This window comes from Festucalex cinctus, chromosome 16 (genome assembly GCF_051991245.1).
Source record: "Festucalex cinctus isolate MCC-2025b chromosome 16, RoL_Fcin_1.0, whole genome shotgun sequence".
Taxonomy (NCBI): domain Eukaryota; kingdom Metazoa; phylum Chordata; class Actinopteri; order Syngnathiformes; family Syngnathidae; genus Festucalex; species Festucalex cinctus.
Genome location: NC_135426.1, coordinates 8,941,993 through 8,962,342, shown reverse-complemented (window position 1 = coordinate 8,962,342; position 20,350 = coordinate 8,941,993). Strand labels below are relative to the sequence as shown.

General features: G+C 38.9%; 1 protein-coding gene across 2 annotated transcripts in view; it reads right to left on the bottom strand.

The window, feature by feature from the left end:
- lrrc17 (leucine rich repeat containing 17) overlaps nucleotides 1-12,408 on the bottom strand; it is a 28,916-nt gene extending 16,508 nt beyond the window's left edge. Inside the window, exon 1 of one of the 2 annotated variants that reach the window (XM_077500231.1) lies at nucleotides 12,331-12,408. The gene's annotated coding sequence lies outside the window, so the exon portion shown is untranslated. Of the gene's footprint in view, nucleotides 1-4,207; nucleotides 4,328-12,330 lie in introns of those variants that run through there. The other variant, XM_077500229.1, reaches the window with a different exon arrangement.
- Between the last annotated feature and the right edge of the window lie 7,942 nt (nucleotides 12,409-20,350).

The window sequence follows — 20,350 nt, the reverse complement described above, 5'->3', positions numbered from 1 at the left end:
TTCCCACCTGGAAAAACACAAGCCTGCAAAATGAGTCAGTTCCAACTGTACCAAACCGCAACCCTTCACTATACAGTCTTGCTGTGTCTTGCTCACTGAAACTGGTCCGTCAGTGCGGATGATCCATTTGTGTGAATAAGCCGACTGGCAACAGACAGAGACAGCTGAGAATGTATATGCGGATGCATTTTTATCGCCTCACTTGGCCCACGTAGATGGACAGTAAACCTCGCATGGAAACAACCGTGAACTCTACATCATCATTGCAATGACTTCTAGTCAGGTTCCACATTCCATCCAATCTCATAAACTAGTAGTGATGTTAGGGTGTGATGTTGATGTTACACATTATAGTTGCCCAGATGAAATTTAGACCTGTTGAGCCCACGCTCACTTTTATCTGCTAATTTCAGTAGTATGCTGTTTATTAGTCAGTCGCTCCATTTGTCACTCAGCATATCGTCTTTCCCCAGCAGTGAAACATTATCACTCTTTTAACCAGAACTCCATTTATAGCCGGCCAAGCTTTTCCAAGCCGTCGGAACGGGCGCAGGTCATTTTTCCATCACAGCTGTTAAGCAGCAACTCATCTGCGATACAATACATTCGCCACAAAAGCCAATGAGGTTCACCTCATGTCCGCAGCAGCCCGAATTAGCCGTCGCAGGCTAGCATTATCGTCCCAACCGTGCTTCTTATAAAACCTCTGTGCGTCAGTATTTTCCATCTCAAGGGATGTGGCTGAAAACACCATCCAGACTTATTGTCTGCCACTGAAAAAGTTAGCACAGTAGGACCTTGTAAAATACTTTTGTGGCCCTCAAAACGACATTTTTGCGCTGCTTGTGGTGACCTTGTTGTACAAAAGCCATTTTGACAACAGGCTCTATGGGCTGTACTCGCCCGTTAGGTAACATGTTTACTACTGTTCCATTTGAATCATTTCTGCCATCATTTATTGTCTAGCACCAAAGTGGATTCCCTCCAAGGGACTTAATCCTTTCGTCTGTCTTACAGCCGTCGCTAATTCCATATTTGGCTGTCAATACACCATGTCAGCATGATTAGTTGACATGTTTCAGGGTATTTGTGTTAACTGCTTATATTAGGTGCAAATTGTCAAGACATAGTTTTTTTGGGGGGGTTTTGCGCGCGGACATTTCTGCTTCTGTGGTCAGCCATGGAAAGCATGCCAGCTCGCAGAACACTTGCCAGCATGTACTTAACCTTAACAACGGCAAGGTGTCGACTTGGACCAGCATGATTACTAAACCATTGTTCCTGAAAATGGGAGAATTCAATTGGTTATAAATTGTATTCATAGATTTCGAAACCAATCCAATTTACAGATGTGGCTTCAAAACAAAGTTACAAAGCAGATGTGTGACCATTTATAGATGTGTATTCTGTTGCTTAGAACAATTCGGCCATTTTGAATTTCTATACAATCCGTTGACTTCAGAAAGTTTAGAGACAAATTCCACCCTCACGCTGTGTCTTATGAAATGTCTCTTGGCTTTTAATGGCTCATTTGACGTCAGCAGACCGAAGAACAGACATCATTGCATGCCACCTACAGGAGGAAAACTGTGTGGGGAAAGACACTTGTAAGGATCAAGGAAACACAGATGGAAGGTGCTTACGTCTTTGAAAATCATTTTCAAGTTACTGACTTCAACAATGGCAGAACACGAGTCCACGTTAGGACAATGCACAGGACAGAATGTCGATGAAGAGCTTGGGGGTTTATACTTGAGGTTTTCTCTTGCTGGTAGCGCTACAAAAAGGTGGCCCCAATCGAACAGTCCAATGCTTCCTAAAAATGTCTCCTCATGCTCTAATAACTCCATGGATCTCAGCAGGGAACCCTTCAGACACAACGGCCACTTTGTTGCACAAAGAAAGAAAAGTAGAACCAGAAGGAGAGCGCTTGCAAAAAACAACTGGGGGAAGAACAAGGGCTTCATGAGTTTCTCATAGCAAGGCATGCTATGATAGGGTTCATTACAGGAAATAAACAAAAATAACTTATGAAAGGGAAGGCAACATAAGGAAGAGATGGGAATGACATAAAACATAATGTTGATACAGACATACAATAAAGTGTGTATGTAGACTGTACGCAACAGAGAGGATGTCTGAGTGCCTAATTGAAGACAGATTTGTTTGTTTCTGCAAAGGACAGAAAAGTTGACGTTGAGAAAGAGACTAGGTCTCCTACTACACTTTTTGAAGCTTGTGTTAAGCCAGCTGCACCAACACTCGTTACCCGGTAAGAAGGCCAACTTCAAAATAATCTTACCATACAAATATCAATACCTTGATTCGCTCTTATTTTGAAGTTCCACTGATATTGACGTCACCTCATCTCATAACGGTGGGCAAACTTGGTCCTTGAGGGCCGGAGTCTTGCAGGTTTCCCTCTTCCAACACCAGCTGATTCCAATCCACAAGATCGTTATCAGGCTTGCTGATGAGCTGTTCATATATCAGCTGCATTGGAGAAGGGAAACATGCAAAACCTGCAGGACTCCAGTCCTCGAAGACCGAGTTTGCCCGCCACTCTCATAGACCAAAATAGTGAAAATGTATAGTGAGGAAAATAGTGTGCTTCTAAGTACAGTTTAAATTTAAGTAAAAAAAAAAAAAAAAACCAAGTTGATTAAAAATGGAAAAAAGTTGTTTTTCGTCTTCTGTATTTATAATTTTGTTCTTTAAGCAAGAAAAATACTTAAAATTTCCAAATACCTGATTTTTCAATAGCATTTTCAGTAGGATAACATTTGAAAAAGTAGCTTGTAACAAGTGATTCTCCTGTTTGTTTACAATTACACTGTAAATAAAAAGACAAAAAAAAAAGTGAAAACTGATCATTTATACTAGGCATTACTGTGTACTACAAGTTTTGCGAAAATCTCATCTTGTCTCATTCTCGTGGACTCAATCTCATGAGACATCTCGACCGAGTCTCGTCCAATCCATTTGGACAATGTGAAGTTGGATTTAATAGACTTCCATGGAGCCTCTTTTCGTCCAGTATCCCCAATAGAACAAGATGTTCCATGTTTTCCCTTCATGTTGGGACAGCCAATGCATAGTACTTGCGATCTGTTGGCTTCACCCGTCACCCCCAACACCCCCAGTCCCCCACCGTGTCTTGGCTGCTGCACTAATGCTCTAAAAACCCTTGGACATCTGGATTTTGTCTTCAGTGGGAAATCGGTACAGTTGGCATTCATTCAAATCATTCATCAATGACTCAATGGGTAGTCATGGGCACTTCGGGGGTTACAGTTCAGTGATAAAAGATGACGATGATAGGACACCTGGGCCAATCTTGGTAACATGAACACCCTAAATGCCTGCGTTTTAATGGGCGCGATTGTAGAACCACTGTGCCAAATAAGCACAGGACAATTGTTGAGTAGGACAAAAAAATAAAAGTTTGTCTCCATTGGGGTCCACTTAAAATGTAGCAGAGAAAAAGCTGCACACACTTGCAAGTTAAGCCTTTTTCCTCCCCTTCCCTTCTCAGAATTCCAGGGTGAAACCACATGTGGCTGGAATTTTACTCACATGGGGGCACGTCTCCCCCTCCCCTCCTTTCTCTATGTTGATTTGCATTAAGCTGCATACACATGTCAAGAAATACAAAAAGAATGCTGCACAGCTGAGCCCAAATTATATAATGTATAGACGAGTTCTTTAAACTTGGCTACATTAACCGCCCCCCCATCCCTCCCACAGTCTTACAAGCCGTCCTTATCTGGATCGCTCGCTCGTCACAAGAGACAGACGAGTAAATCATGGAAGTTCCATGGGGCCACCATGAAAAGTTTTCTTCTTCCCCTTGTCAGAGTGGGGACAGGATGTCTGCAAGATTACGCTTACATCAGCAGAACTGTACATTGGCAAACTGGGTCCATTTTCATTCAAAGAAAGTGCCTTCATTTGATCCACCCATCTAAGCAAATTGACAGTGCATGCGTTTCTAAACTTCACAGTTCCCGTGCATAACAAGGAGCCAAAAAAGGGAATGGATGAATCCGGTGTCTCGTCATAGCATTTTGTGCAACTACTTCACAAAAAGCATGAATGAGTGTGGTAGTTTTCTCCTCCATCGTTAAAGGATTTTAATCACAAACATGTGGCAGGATGTATAGCAGACTGGACCGGAATGCAGCAGTGTCATCATGTCAGTCCCTACCTGACCAGGGAGCGAATGTGGCTCGGGTGGGTCAATTAGGACCTGCAGATCACCGGTGTGTCCCGCGTTCCCGGCTCCTAATCCTGACATGAGCGCGGCCTCCAAGCCAAGAACGTCTGCCTCTAAACTTAAAACAGTGAGTGAAGAACAACTGGCTGCGCCTCCACTCTCTCTCTCTCTCTCTCTCTCGCTCCCTCTCTCTCCTTTCCTCTCTCGGGAGGGAAGATGCAAGCTAATTGGGGGACTGTGTGTGTGGTTTAATGTTTCACGGCACCCTATAAACACGCACAGAAAATGGTCTGCACTACTTTCCCCCCCTTGCTAAACATCCAGTCCACCTCCTTCCGGATGTGGTTCAAACTGGTGTGATGCATGACAAGAGAAAGAGAGGATTGAATAATCTTTTGTGAACGTTAAGTCTTTCAGCTGTGATGTAATGCAAGTAGATGGCAAAGCCTTAGAAAAGTAAATGTTAGCAAATTTGTTGCAAAACAGCCTTGTTCCCAATCGGTCGTGGAAGATCGTACCTTGGATGACAATAACAATTTTAACTAGATTAAGTGCAATTTCTGGAGAAATTGCGTGGGAATGCTGAAAGCTAAATGCTAAGATTTGAATGCATGTAGAATGCTTATGAAGTAAATTGAGAGAGAAATTATGAAATTATGACCTCCTGGTTACTGGACATTGCCCTTTACCAACTGTGCCACCGAGCAGTGTCAGACACCTGGTAATGATGGTAAGTTATATGTACGGAAGTGGGCATGGAAAGTGATACTTGGGAAAGGTTCAATGTCGGTCCCATTGGAAATGAACGGGGAAAAGTTGATATTAAAATGTTAAATTGTGCAAATACTGCAAGTAATGTGGAATCAGATGATATATACCTCGAGAGGCTTGAATTTTTGAAGCTAGTTGAAATTTGAACAATGAAAATTGGAAGTATTATGTGGGAGTTGTTACGCGGCAAAAAAAAAAAAAAAAAAAAAGTGTGGAGAATAAAAATCACAATAACGTGGGAATGCTTCAGCATTCCCATAACTAGATTAAATGCAATTTCTGGAGAAATTGCGTGGGAATGCTGAAAGCTGAATGCTAAAATTTAAATGCATGTAGAATGCTTATGAAGTAAATTGAGAGAAAAAAATTATGAAATTATAACCTCTTGGTTATGGAACAATGCGCTTTACCAACTGTGCCACAGAGCAGTATCAGACACCTGGTAATGATGGTAAGTTATATGTACGGAAGTTGGCATGGAAAGTGATAGGAAAGGTTCAATGTCTGTCCCATTGAAAATGAATGGGGAAAAGTTGACAAATTGTACAAATACTGCAAGTAAAGAAGCTAGTTGAAATTTGAAAATTGGAAGAATTATGTGGGAGTTGTTACACGGAGGAAAGAAAAAAAAACAAAAAAAAAACAAAAACAAAAAAAACTAAGCATTCCCACAATTAGTTTCAAGAACTTTTGTCAAGTTTGCACTTTATCAATCAGGTATCAAAGCACATAAGGCAGCTTCCAGTCTGCTGTTTTTTGTTCCATGTAAGGCTCAATTGATACAAAGCAGCTCCTACGTAGTTTAAATCTGCGGCCTATTCAGCAATAATGGGGCCTGTGCCCCTTGCTTTACTTCCTTCTCTCTATTGAATCAACAGTGGGTGAAACAGCACCATATTAGGACCAACTCTGAAATGGATTGTTTACTGCCAAACTCTTCCATTGGTTTGAGGGTACTTACAACAGCTCAGGTCGAAGTTAAAAAAAAAAAAAAAAAAAAAAAAAAAAAAAAAAAAAAAAAAAAAAAAAAGGAGGAGCATAGGGGATGACCTAGATGCCACGATCCATAAAACAGTCGGCGTAAATTTGCAGCAGTCGTGGGACAAACGGTAGCTTGCTCCGTCATGCACGGTTGCAACGCAGTCCACAATACAAACACGTTGATTGAAGACAACTCATGTTACATTAGGAAAAAAAAAAAACTTCCCGGTACACCGCCAAATAAAAATGTCATAAATATAGTATATACTGAATTTATGATGATGAGCTCATCTCAATGTATTTCCTGTTTAACTGAAGTGAAGTCAAAGCTATTTTAATTTCTGAATGGAAAAAGAAGGATACACAGTTTAAATTGTACCTTCTGCCATCTAGTGGAAGAACCGTGAAAGCTTTTTTTTTTTTTTTTTACAAATTATTTTAAAGTGACAGTGTGTCGAATTTAGTACCATCCATTGGCGAACTAATACAATGCAATCATTTTGAAGCACGCACTACAGTGCCTCAGAAAAGTTGCTTCGATAAACGACAGTCAACCTATTGGGTCTAACATTAGCTGCAAGCACCACATTCGCGAAGCTCTATTCCATCAGTTATCTGTAACAGAAAGATTGTGGCGAAACATTTCAGCCTCTCGAAGGCACGGTGGCGACATATGTAATATAATTAGCAATTACTAGACCTACGATTTTATATATATATATATATATATATATATATATATATATTTTACAAAAAAAAATGTGGTGAAACATGTTTTGGACATTACTCAAATTAATAGTGGGTTTTTAAATTGAATGAATTGTTAATTCACCACTAGATGGCACTTCATCCACACATTGTCCCTTAAAGCTGTCAGTTTGACAGTACATTAGTAAAATCTGTGAAAACAATTATCCCTCTCTGGTCCCATTATTTCCTCTAATAATATTTTTAATAAGGCTCGACTGACACGATATGATTTGCTGTGCACTCGCAGGCGCACCAATAGCCTCCACAGCCACTTCCCTTTTGGCGTAACTACGGTGGAATCCACCTCCCGAAAAATGAAAGAATTCTCATCCCTCATTTTCCATCAAGTGGGCATAAGATTAGCAAACAAAGAGAACAAAGAAGCAACTGGACAGATCCTGAGCCAAAACAAAAGTGAGAGCATACTGCAGAAATTGCCGAATCGAAGAGGTGATGGTGGTTTTAATTCTGTTTGTCACTATATAATGCTGGCATAGATAAAGGAACAATAACTTATTACTTCCCCAATAGTGTGGATTTTAAAACAATCACAGTCAATTGAAGAGGGCAGATTTCAATAAAAAAAAAAAAAAAAAAAGATTATTTTTTTTTTTTTATTAAAGAAAATGTTGGAACTGTAAGAGCCAGATTGATAATCAGTGCAACGGATAAAAACGGGGTCATCACATCTTTACCAGATGAAAATGCACTAAAGCTGCATTCAAGGATGGTCGGAAGTCAGATATATCCGAGTTGTTTTTTTCACCCCCAATTCCGACCTGAAAGCGTTCGAGGCAAAAGTAAACATCCAAAGAGGCGGATAGTGATAAATTATATTTTGACCTCCAACAAACTAACCTGCTCGCAATTTTGCTTCATTTATTTATTTTTTTATGTTAAGCATTCTATACAGTTAAGTAGTTCATCGTATCATTTAATGCCGGGAGATAGCGGCATACTGTCACATACGTTTCATTACGTCAGTGCTTCTCTATTTTTTGTCATGCCCCCCCCCTAGTAAGAAGAAAACATCTCGACCCCCCCCCATGTGACTATAAACAGTTTCATTTGTATATAAAATTATTATAAGCACACCTCTGCATAACACTATCCGTATTAACGTATAAGAGAATAAAAAAAAAAGAGAAAGAAATATGGACCAACTTACAACAAATAGCTTTAACTGTAACAAATGATTTAAAGTGCATCTGAAATTAAAAAAATAAAATTAAATCCTTAAACTATAAACATTTTTTGACTGACCATGTCAAACCATATGATATGGAAAAATAAAATTACATAAAATCAATAAATAATAATGCATTCAAACTGATCACCAACATTAACTCAGGAGCACAATATAAAAACAAAAAAACAAAAACAACTTTAACCTGCAAAACAAAAATATAAAATAATTTGTGCTGATTTTTTTTTTTTTTTTTTTTGCTGTGTGCAAAGCGCGCATGCTCAGTGCAAACAAAACCCCTACACCACCGAGCGAATGGTCCCTGCACACACACTGCCAATAATGAGCGCCAATGCCCCCTAATGTAGTGGAGGTGCAATTGCACTTTATTCTAGGACAGTAAAAAAAAATTAAATAAAAGAAAATCCAAATAAAAAAAAAATATATAAAAAAAAAGTATGTTCCCCGAGGTCAAATGCGCCCCCCTTGATGGAGTCTCGCGCCGCCCTGGGGGGGCCCGCCCCACTATTTGAGAAGCAGTGCATTACGAGACGTCACGTTGAATATTTATGAATGAAGAAAGCCGTCTAGTTTTATATTTGAGTAAATTGTGTTTTACACCATTCACGGTCTGTGTTTCCGAAGGAATCGTTATTGTAGGGTGACATCACTTGTAGTCCATCGGTGAATTCAGGCCCCCCCGACTTGGCAAGTGGAATTTCCGAGTTCAAGGGGTTGTTCCCGTACACACTTCCTAGTTTGAATTTGGGAAAAGTCCGACTTCCGACCATCCTCGAATGCAGCATAAGAGCCTCTCGCTGTTCTTTCTGTAAGAACAATAAATTGCATGCATTCATCCCACCGCCATGTTTGCTTTTGTCCCACCCCCCAGACACACTGTTGCATTGTGATTGGTTCAAACCATCAGTGGTTCGGCTCGGTGGAAAATAGGCAGGCTCGGTACAAGATGGCTACTCGGGTGTTTGCGACCTCACAAACGCCTAAAAATTCAGCTTGTTTGCAAGGTTGAGAAATGTTTCCAAGTAACTCAGATGTTTGTATGAAAATACTACAGAAAGCTGCAAAAGGAACTCCGTAAAAGTGAGGAAGCAATAGAGTTTAGCAAATCCAAGTAAATGTCACAATGATTCATTGCAATCGTGCTATTTGTAGAAAGTTTGGCCGCGATGTAAACACAAAACACAGCAGGCCTCTAATTAGCCTCCAAGCTTCCTTCCCTCCTTACTCCTCTGCATGTTGTCATTGACGTTTGCAATACTTTCCTTTATCATCTTGTGTAGGAACAAAAAAAGAAGTCCTAATCAAAATTGAGACCCGTTTTTGATTTTATTATTTTCGCAACTTGTGCTGCTCTCTTTCCCTTTATCTGCTCGCTATTCATTCAACGGTCATTTTGGAGAACCGTCTTGTCTCTCAGTCCTTTGTTTCTCTACTGGAACTGGCCACCATCCATCACGGAATGGAAACAAACACACACACAGCCGTGCAGATGCAACTCTTGAAGCCAACCAAATGATCCCATAGCACCATCTGCATCACGTATTGTATGACTTCCCTTTTTTATGACCACAGCCTTCATCCCCCCCAGCTGAGGTGCAGACAAAGTCATTCTTCTCTCTCATAAAAAAAGAAAGTCAGCATTAATCACCGTTTGGATGTGGGATCCTGTGTTTTCCCAGCCGTTCAATTCCTCCTACATAGTCAAATGACAGCTTATCACGGCGGGTCAACTTGTGTGTCATGTTGTTGTCACTGATTAAAAGTCGTCTTGCAACTGCGCTGGAATGTGCGTGTACAGACAATGGAGCGATGAGAAAACAGTGAAAAACAAATTATGCTCTTTAGGGTACACTGCAATTTTACCTTGAAATATAACATTATTCAGACAGTTACATCACTTTGTTGTTGTGAGGATTGTTAGCGGTTAGTTTCCAGCCAACAGTAATTTCTTGACCTTGCAGTAGAGATGCTTTCAAGTTGCCTCCTGGCAAACATACCTTTCAGTCCTTAAAATGCTTTTGTTTTCAAACACTGACAGGATTAAGTCATGATAAACTCCTAATGTCATCCTTTCCTTTCTGCGGGGTTTTCTGTCAGACTACGATAAACAATCAATTTAGCCAAACCAGGTGCATGTCACCATAAGATCAGATCATATTTGCGAATTCCGATTTTCCGCATGCTCTAGCATGATGATGACATTCCTCCCAGCTGGTAACTAGTTCATGGAATCCTGTTGCTGTCGGGGGAAGGGCATGTCAAACCAGAATTTTAAGACTATGTTGTTAGGTAGCACATCTATAGACTGGACACGAAAATACTCCCAGTTGGAAGGAGTAATTATTTGCATATGTATCTGCCTTTTATCAAAGTTACAAAAGAATCTCGCGGCGCTGCGGTTTCTCCAGACACCGTTTTTGAATTGCGGCCTTGAGAAGGGCACTGTGGGGGGAAAACAAAAAACCCCCACACATTTTTGGTTCACTAGCCGTTTATTGGATCACTTTTGATACATGGGCATTATTAAGAATCGTATGCAATTGATTGGTGATTAATCATGTCTTTAAACAATTGAGGTAAATACAGTGCACTGTTGAGTTACCGTCAACTCGTTTGGGGTCTAAATAATAAGAACTTGCTATCAACTTTGCTTAGGCAATACTTGTGGAGTAACATTATCCCTATAAAGCCTGAACCATGAAATATAAGAGTGCCAAGTTGTTTGTTTTCTCATGCAATGTCCCTACTTGAAAGGGGATAAACTATCTATTTGGAGTTAGAAGTTGGAATTCACTTGAATGACCAGGCAGCTTTCCTTTTATTTATTTTTAAGTCAATCATTTGCCGTTAGGTGAAAAACCTTGAAATAAAAAAAAATAAATCACTTTTAAATTGCTATTAAACAAGTACACACAAAAAAACCCACAAATAAATGTACCCTGTGAAACCCCAACCTGTCTTATTTCTTAATTGTAAAATTCAACAAATCAATTATTTAAGCAAGTTTATCAAGTATATATATATATATATATATATATATATATATATATATATAATAAATAATACCTATAAGTTACCTTCATTCAACTGTACGCAACCATTACCTCTATATTTAAACTCGAACCACATTTTTACTGCTCAAATTTAATTATAGACATTTACACAAACTGATTTGAGCTACACTAAAACTCAACCAGTGATTGGAATATTTTAATATCAAATTGAAAATAACACTACATTTCAATTAAATTGATCCCATGATTAACACTTCATAAACAAACATTTTAAGATTGAAAAACCAATGAATGGGTCAATGCCAAATGTCTTTCCCACATTCTATATAGTCAATGATAAACGATAGCTAGGCAGCCAGTGTGTGCGTAAGCAGCGCAAACTAGTGATGTGCTTCTCGGGTCGAATCCCTGAAGCGTGTGCCGAGTAATGCAGATGAGTGGTTCATGAACGGCGTGTCAATGCGTGTGTTGACGTACGTGGTGACGTTTGAAGCCCCAAGAAGCAGGTGTACCACGTGACTGATTCAGGAAATGATTCGCTAGGTTTGAGTGTAGTTCGAAATAAAAGCGACAAAGAAACGCTATGGATTCCCCTTCACTTTTTGTGTCGGGTCCCTTCTTGCGCTACTTTTTTTGCTTTTGGCATTCGATTTGACGAGCTTCTTTTTGCGATGGAACCAGCAAGAAAGAGATTTTCCCTTGTTTAGGAGCACTTTGAGCAGATCTCACCTCAGTAGGTAATGCACTGTAATTACGGTACTATTTTAACAGATTCCAATAATAAAATAAAATAAAATGTGACAACACATAAAATTCACATTTTTCTGTTCACAGTTGAAAGTCCCCTTCAGTACTGGGAATCACAGAAATATACGCGTCCAATTCTATACAAACTTGCTATCTCATATCGATGCACCCCTGCTTCATCAGTACCATGTGAAAGAGTTTTTTTTTTCCAAAGCAGGTGAAATTCTCTGCAAAAAAAGAAACCGCCTGAGTCCAAAAACTTCGGAAAAAATAGTTTTTAAATAAAAATGAATAAGCACTTTATTTTACCTCCTTATTTCACATTTTCACTTGTTGCATAAGCACAAACATAGACAAAGTAACACAGAACAATTCATGTTAAAACACTCTTCAAATATATATTCTTTTGTATTTAGAGCATGATTTACACCCCACCATTTTATTGCATGCACCAAGCATGTTATACATTTTTCTGTCCACATGATGGCGTAGTCGAGGAAATGAATCATCTTGAAGCCCCTACGTGTGTGTGAAGCTTTTCAATGCAGGGCTTCACTGCTTTACGGGGCTTCATTTTGCCATCACTAGCGCAAACACAAACAACTGAATCCAACTACAAATGTCTCAAATAATCGCAGTCTTACCGGCAGTTTGTCCGTAAGTGTCAGAGGTCAGACCAAAAGGCAAGCGCCCTTTTCTGGCTGCTGTCTGCAACTTGATTTCAAATTAGTTGCACCTGTGACAGGTGTCCTTTTTTTTTTTTTTTTTTTTTTTTTTTTAAAGGTCAGGCAGTGCTTGTCCTTCCAGTTCACTGCAGTTCTTCAGCCATTTTTGTAGTTCTTTCAACAGCCCTTGTCAACTGTCAGTTCGGCTTAACCAAGAGAGAAAATTCTGATTCTTTGTAAATATAGTATTTATTGGTCCTTTTGAACAAACAAACATTTTTTTATTTTTTTTTGAAAATCAGCTTCCACATATTACTTTGGATTTGTGCCATATTTGATACATCCGGTCACTATCTGTACATTTATAACGGTAAAAAAATACAAGAATATCTCATTAATTTGTTGGAATTTAGAGGTTCTGGGGTTGGCGTAAGACTCAGATTTTTTTAATCATGTGGGTGGCAGGTGGTGTTTAGTTGGTGCTGGATTTCACTTTGATTTATCTTTCTTTTCTTTGACCTTTCCTCTGGTCTCCTGACCTTCTGAACTTCACGACTCTGGCGAGACTCTGAAGTGTCCGGTTAGGGTGAAGGGTAATGGGATTTTTATTAGGTTTTAGGTGAGCTAATGAGTACAAATTTACACAAATTCACACGCACACAAATGCGCACATACTCACAAAGAGAGAGAGAGAGAGAGAGAGAGAGAGAGAGAGAGAGAGAGAGCAATGATGATAAGATGTTGAATCGGTAAGACTACCAAATGAACAATTCTTAACACTCCCTTAAGAAAATAAAAAAAATAAAATAAAAATAAACAGTCATATCAAGCATATTGGTATTTCCAAAAATCAGAAAGAATATTTCCCACTATTAACTCATTTACTCAGCCATTTACACCGAAGCAACCCTCTTCGCTCTCGGCTGTTTTACTGGATTTTGATTGATTTTGCAAGGCCCCCAGAAAATTGTGTTCTATCGCTATAAAACATGGAACCTACAAAAAGAAAGATTAGAGTCTCTTCTTTCGTCAGGGAAAAAAAGTATGCATTAGACTATAGCTAAGTTTCATCATTAAAACAGTGGAGAAAAGAGCTTTGTTTTGCAGCATGGTCCTGGTTGATCTCTTATACTCTGCTGCCACCTGCTGGACGTTCTGTAATAACTACCATTGCTTCAAGCATCAGATGCCGCATCAAAGCCTTCTGTGTGCTCTAGCATAAAAAACCCATACAAACATATAAATACGTCTTTGGGAGCATGGTAAAATGTAAAATAGAACGTATACATTTTTGGGAGCAAATGAGTTAAGTATAGGTGTCTCTTTCTCATTTGGGGCAGTCGCCCCCATTAGTTTCCATTTGATGTCTACACAATAAAAACCCAAGCATCTCTGCTCTGCTATGTCAAAAAAAATTGTCTCTCGACATCAAACTTTTATCTCTTGCTTCTATAGCTTCTCTAACTTTTCCTCAGTAGGTACAGTGCGAAAACCCGAGCAACTATTCAAGGCTGCGATGTGTCACAGCGCTCCTCCGCAGTGCCAACTATGCCACCCGCTGTGTTTATCTGCCGCCGCGCTATAGTGCACTCAGCTCAAGATTGTTTTGACGACCTGCAGTCTACAAATCAATTGCTCTCGTCAAAACATTAAGTGCTATTTTCATTTACTCCACTGAGCCAAAGTTGGGCGAGCTCGACAAGTGGATGGATTGTCTGGCGTGCGATGGCGGCGTAATCTTGGGTCTTTCCACTCCACTATGTCATCACCCAACCGTTTTTTGTGTTTGATAACTGGATCGCGGGATGCGTTTCTTGTGCAGACGTGATTTAAAGACACATCATTACCTAGCACCATTGACTATGGGGAGGGTTCATAGGTCATCCAAGATAAGACACCATGAGCTGCATATCGTCACTCACCAAGCACTCATCCTTGCGCCTTTGTAATTAAAAACATGTGTCTGGGCTTGTTGGTGCACTCATTAGCTGTTTGTTTTTGGAGCCGCCAAGCTTCCAACCATGTGGTCAAATTGTGCGCCCGTGTTGTACAGTACTGGCATTATTTCGACAGGCTGCACAGGGAAATAGCTTATTAGATGGCCATAAAAAAATTTAAAAAAAAATAAAATGAAGTTACGTGGTTCAGGGCATGTGTTGACACGTTTGCATCAGGTAGTACAATGCAATATAGTTTAATGGTAGTGTAGCAGTTATACCGGTAAATCAGGGTCTGATGGGCATTCATTTCCATTAAGGAGTGTGTAGGTGGAATGGTAGAAGTGTGACATCATAGCAACTTATCATTGAATTTGAGGAAGTAAGTTATTCATTTATTTTGGGTGTTCCTCACCAGGGTTGTTATAGTTTCGAAATTTTCACTATAAGTTAGTCTTTATTTCGTTTTGAGTTTTGCTTTTTAAATTTAGTTAGTTTTAATTAGTTTTCAGGGTGGCTCTGTTAGTTTTTAGTTATTTCAAAAAAGCAACATTTTACTTTACTTTTAATTAGTTTCAGTATTAGTTTTTTTTAATTAATTGGTAAAATAAAAAAGTAATTAATTTCTTACCTCGCGTTGCATTTCGGCTGAGTCAAATGAAAAAGCAGGTGAGCCGAGCCATTGGAGCCAAAAGTCAAGCACGAAAAAATTGTTGCCTATAGGTGCTTTTCTATTGGCTGCCGCTCGATGACATCACTTCTGTGCGACACCCGTTCAAAAGTCCGTATTCCGGTTAATATCGAAATAAATATACTTCAATCACATTGAAAATCTACCCCAAAGGCTCATGCATTGTATGTAATTACCGAAGATGAACACTCAGGACATTTTTCACTATAATTACGGTTAGTCTTGTAAATCTAAAATGTAGTTTCAGTTAGTTTTTGTTTTTTTAAAAGGTTTTTCGTTTTTTATTTTCTTTTGTTAACGAAAATGTTTTTTTGAACGTTAATTTCAGTTATTTCGTTAGTTTTATTTAACCGTTGGGCATTATTGTGACCCGTTTTGGGCTTTTTGATGGTTCTGACCAAGTCATTTCAAAATAAGATAACGCCCAGGGGTTAATTAAGATAACCTTGCTCTTCACAACTTTTTACACTGGAAAGTGATGGCAGTTGATAATTGTGGGAATGCTGAAGCATTCCCACATAAGTTATAGTGATTTTTATTCTCTACACTTTTTTATGCTGCGTAACAACTCCCACATAATGCTTCCAATTTACACTGCTCAAATTTCAATTAGCATAAAAAATTCACGCCTCCCGGATTATATATCGTCTGATTCCACATTACTTACAGTATTTGCTAAATTTAATGTTTAATATCAACTTTTCATCATTCATTTTCAATGGGACAGACTTTGAACTTTTTTCTAAGTATCACTTTCCATGCCCACTTCCATACATATCATCATTAGCAGGTGTCTGATACTGCTCGGTGGCACAGTTGGTAAAGTGCGTTGTTCAGTAATCAGGAGGTCATCATTTCATAATTTATCTCTCAATTTACTTCATAAGAATTCCACATGCATTCAAATCTTAGCATTCAGCTATTAGCGTTCAGCTTTCAGCATTCCCACGCAATTTCTCCAAGAAATTGCACTTATTCTAGTTGTTGTTGATGTGTAAAATGTAAAATGCCCGATTATGGTTTGTTTTTGGATCTGAAAGGAGAAGTCAAACCAAAAATGTTCTTTCCAGTAATATATTGCATATATCCACTACTCTAAACAGCATTCTGATTAATATCACATTTGTGGAATTTGAAGTAAGCAGCTAAATATACCCCTTTTTAATTCATCTCAGGAGGCGGCCATTTTGCCTTGTACTGCCACTCTCAGTCAATTGAAATTGCTCAGGGTTATGGAAGCCACCAATTGATGTATTTAGACAAGTGGACTGCACAGAACATATTATTGTAAAGAACATTTTTGGGTTGACTTCCTCTTTAATTTTCTATTCTCGTATCTTCCATCCCTCTTCATCCTGTGCTCTCTGTCATTACCAAACTGAAAATCTTCCATTTACTCCTCAGAAAGATTTCCAGCAGTTTTCTTACCACAGACAAGTTGGAAAAAAAGAAAAAAGAAAAATGTGACTATCATGCAAGGAAATGGAAAAGTGTGTTCTTTAAGATGCCACCTCCATCACGGAAAATTACATGTCTGTCTCTCTGTGGTCTGAACACTTGAGTGAAATACAAAATGAAAGGAGAAAAAAAAAAGCAAGTTTTTTTCCCCACTTTTCTTTGGATTTGAATGAGAAAAGGTCTGAACATTTATTTCAATTTTTTAAAAATGTGTTGTTGCTGGTTGAACAAATCTCAGCAGGGGATTCGGGGTGGTCTTTTGCACAATTGTCCCTTAGAAGAAGGATGTGAACTTTAAGAAAATACTGGAATTGAATCTGTTGTTGTTGTTGTTGTTGTTGCTGTTGTTAACTTGACTCATAAGCAGACAATGACTTCAATTCAACCTCACTTAAGAAATAACCAAATTATCAAAGGGGTTATTGTGTTTGCATGCAGGGTCAAAAAGTCGACAAAAAAAAAAAAAAAAAAAGTCAAATGTGTCACGATTTGTTTTGTTTGTGTGTGTTTTTTTTTGTTTTTTTTTAAACCCTTCTTAACCCCAAAAGGGTGGCGTTTGCAAGGACGCAGCTGTCGGTGGATGCCAGTGGCTGGGATGAAAGGGGAGCACTGGAGTACTTCATCACAAACATACTGTATATATACACACACACTGAGCAAAGATCGTCTGCATGTAAATGAATGGCTGCCCTCTACGTCTGGTGAACAGATGACATTAATTCTTCCCATCCAGCCCACTAGCTGGACTATTTTTTATTTTTTTTCCACCACAATCTGAAAGTTCCCATTCATATATTTTTTTCCTCCCCTCTCAGTAGAGCTTTACTTGTTGTACCTTTTCCAATTTTAGTTATTTATTCAACATAAATGGAAGTAAGAAATCACATTTAAGCCATTATTGAAGTAAAATTTTGGACAAATTATGTTTATACTATTGCTATTTTTGTTTCTTTATTTTCTAGTGAAGTCAATTCATCACATTTCTATTCTGCTAGCTCAGTTTGTAAACATGCTAAGGTTTGTTTTTTACCTATTGCATTGAAGTGTGGGGGTGTGCAGCCAAAACCTACACCGATTCCATCGTTCTTTTACAGAAACGTGCAATTCGTGTCGCTTGCGGTTACGGTTACAGAGACCACACTAATCCATTATTTATACAACTAAAAACTTTAAAATGTAATGAATTGATGAAGTTTTACCGTCTCAAAATCATGTTTAAAGCATATCGTGAAATTTTACGAGGTAACATATAAATTAAATTTAAAAAGAGAAAGTGAGTATAAATTAAGTATAAATTCTCCAAAACAAAATATAGAACAAAACAAAGAGAACGATGTATTTCAACTCACAGTGTCAGTTTATGGAACAATCTGGATTGTCAAACAAAATTCATCTCAGTCTATCTGTATTTTTAAAAACTTGACAAAAGCTCAGTTACTGGAAAAATACATATAGCACAAGGAAATGCTGCTGAATTATTTTCTAGGATTGTTATATTGAAAGTGTCTTGACCGCTCATCATTTATTCTGTGTTAATTATTTTTGTTGTTGTTGTTGTTGTTGTTGATCAGGGGCAGATAACATAAGTTTGACTTCTTTCTGTCCCTTTTCATTTCTCCTTTTTTTAATGGAATGAAATAAAATTGTATTGAATTGTATTGAATTGAATTGAAGGGCTCTCTAAAGTTGAGTTGAGCTGAAGTTTACTTTTTTTTTTTTAACCACCCAATATAGCCTTACACTGCAGAAAATAAAAGCTTTAATACAGTGTGACTCTTCACTGTAGCGTCAGTGAAAACAAGAACGTGACAGTACTCTTCCCCCTGACAGTTGTTTGGTGTTTGGATACCTGCTGAAAGGTCTCATGTCTGGAATCAATTAACTTGCCACACAGTCTGGCTGACGCTAGGCCACTTATTTGAACCTTCAGCCGGAGCATAGATGCCTGTCAAGTATTTACTTAGCTGCTTCTATAGCAAAGGGCTTGGAGGAAAGGCGGTTTACAAGTTCAGGATCTGTCTAACAAAAGACAGTGAGTCAGCGTGTTCCAGTAAGCTGTTGCTGAAGGGGGCTATTACGGTCGGTGAGGGCCATTAACTGATGCTGAGTGTGTCGTCTTTCAGCTGGTATAGGGAGACACGAAGCCTGTTTTGTTTCCAGGTGTTGCCACTGTTGAAACACACAAAAAACACAACCGTCTGACGTGATTTAATTTAGTTGTGTTTTTACAGTTTTAAATCTGACTAAGTGTATGAAACAATGACAGATGTTGGCCGACACCTTTGACCATAGTCCAGTTTTTTGTTTTTTTTCCTGTAACTTTTCTCATTACTGAACAACAAACTAGGTCAAGGAAGCGTTGAGCGTCGGTTGTCATGGTGACAACTAAAAACATAGTCAATTCAATTTTATTTATGTAGCGCCAAATCACAACAGAGGTTATTTCAAGGCACTTTACGCATTAAGCAGGCCGTTCTTGGCCATTCAACCGCACTCCTTTTAAACCTTGTACAGTACATCCAAATATGGTCAATTTCAGATGGCTTCACAAATCGGTCTTTAAAGGGAAATTCAGTGATTGCTAGCACCATGTAGTGTTGAACGAATAATTCATTCATGTTTAACTCATTCAACCCCAAAAAACGTATAAATAATGTTTTTTTAATACTTTGTCCTGCACTCCCAAAAACATTTTTAGACGTTTTTTATGTTGTTTTTTTTATTCTAGAGTATACAGAAGGCTTTGATACAGCTTCTGACATGAAGAGGTGGCTTAAAGAAATGGTAGTTATTATAAAACAACGGCCAGCAGGTGTCAGCAGAGTACAAGAGATCAGCCCGGGCCATGCTACAACAAGCTCTTTTTGCCAGTGTTTTCACCAGGAATGTGTATATCGATGGAACTTCGCTATATTCTAATGCTAATTGCTGCAAGACGAAAACAGATAATCTTTTCTTTTTTTTTTCCTGATGAAAGAATAGACTCTAATCTTTCTTTTGGTAGGTTCCATGTTTTTGTAGCAATAGAACACAATATTCTGTGAACCTCACAAAATCAGTCAAAATCCAGTAAAACAGCCGGTGGCGAAGGTTGTTGCTTCAGTGAAAATGGCTGGGAGTGAATGAGTTAAAATCGACTGTTTATGTCAATAGTATGCAAAAAAATATGTTGTTTCTCATGAACGTATATATATATATATATATATATATATATCGTAGGTCTAGTAATCACGAATTATAATTACATGGCTGTAGTCTCACCTTACTAGCGCTGCCATATTTCGTTGCCATCTTCCTACGCTATGGCTGTCCAAACGACAACTTCGCCAATGTAGTTAATGCATCGAGTGTTGGAGCCAGTGGTTGGACCACAGCTTACCTTCCACAGCTGCGGCCTGCAGGTAGTTCGAGTCCGTTTTTCTTTTACTAGCTCCTCTCACTAGCTGTTATTGTTAGCCACACCAGCCTATGGCTTCAACTAACTCCCGCTAGCTGCTTTTGTTAGCTGCTCCAGCTAATTCTGGCTTGCTCAGCTGAAGCCCGGCTTCACCATCGCTCGCCCAGATGCTCGTCGGCTCACACAAAAATATTAATTGGCAGTAGGCTTGCAAAGTGTGCTTGCATGCTCCTGCGTGCTTCTAATACTATAGTTTGACCACTGGATGGCGCTAGGGGTCACTGAACATCCCTTTAAAACACATTTATCAACTCTCCAACGCTTTAACTGTTTGAGAAGTGGCTGACATGGCTCAGTGGTAGAGAGGTCATCTCCCTACTCAGAGGTTGTGGGTTTGATCCCTGGCCCTTGAGCAACATACTGAACCCCTACTTGCTTCTGATGCCATCAGTAGGTGAATGTGTAATTAGAGAGAAGTGCTGGAGCCTATCCCAGCTGGGTTCGGGCAGTAGGCGG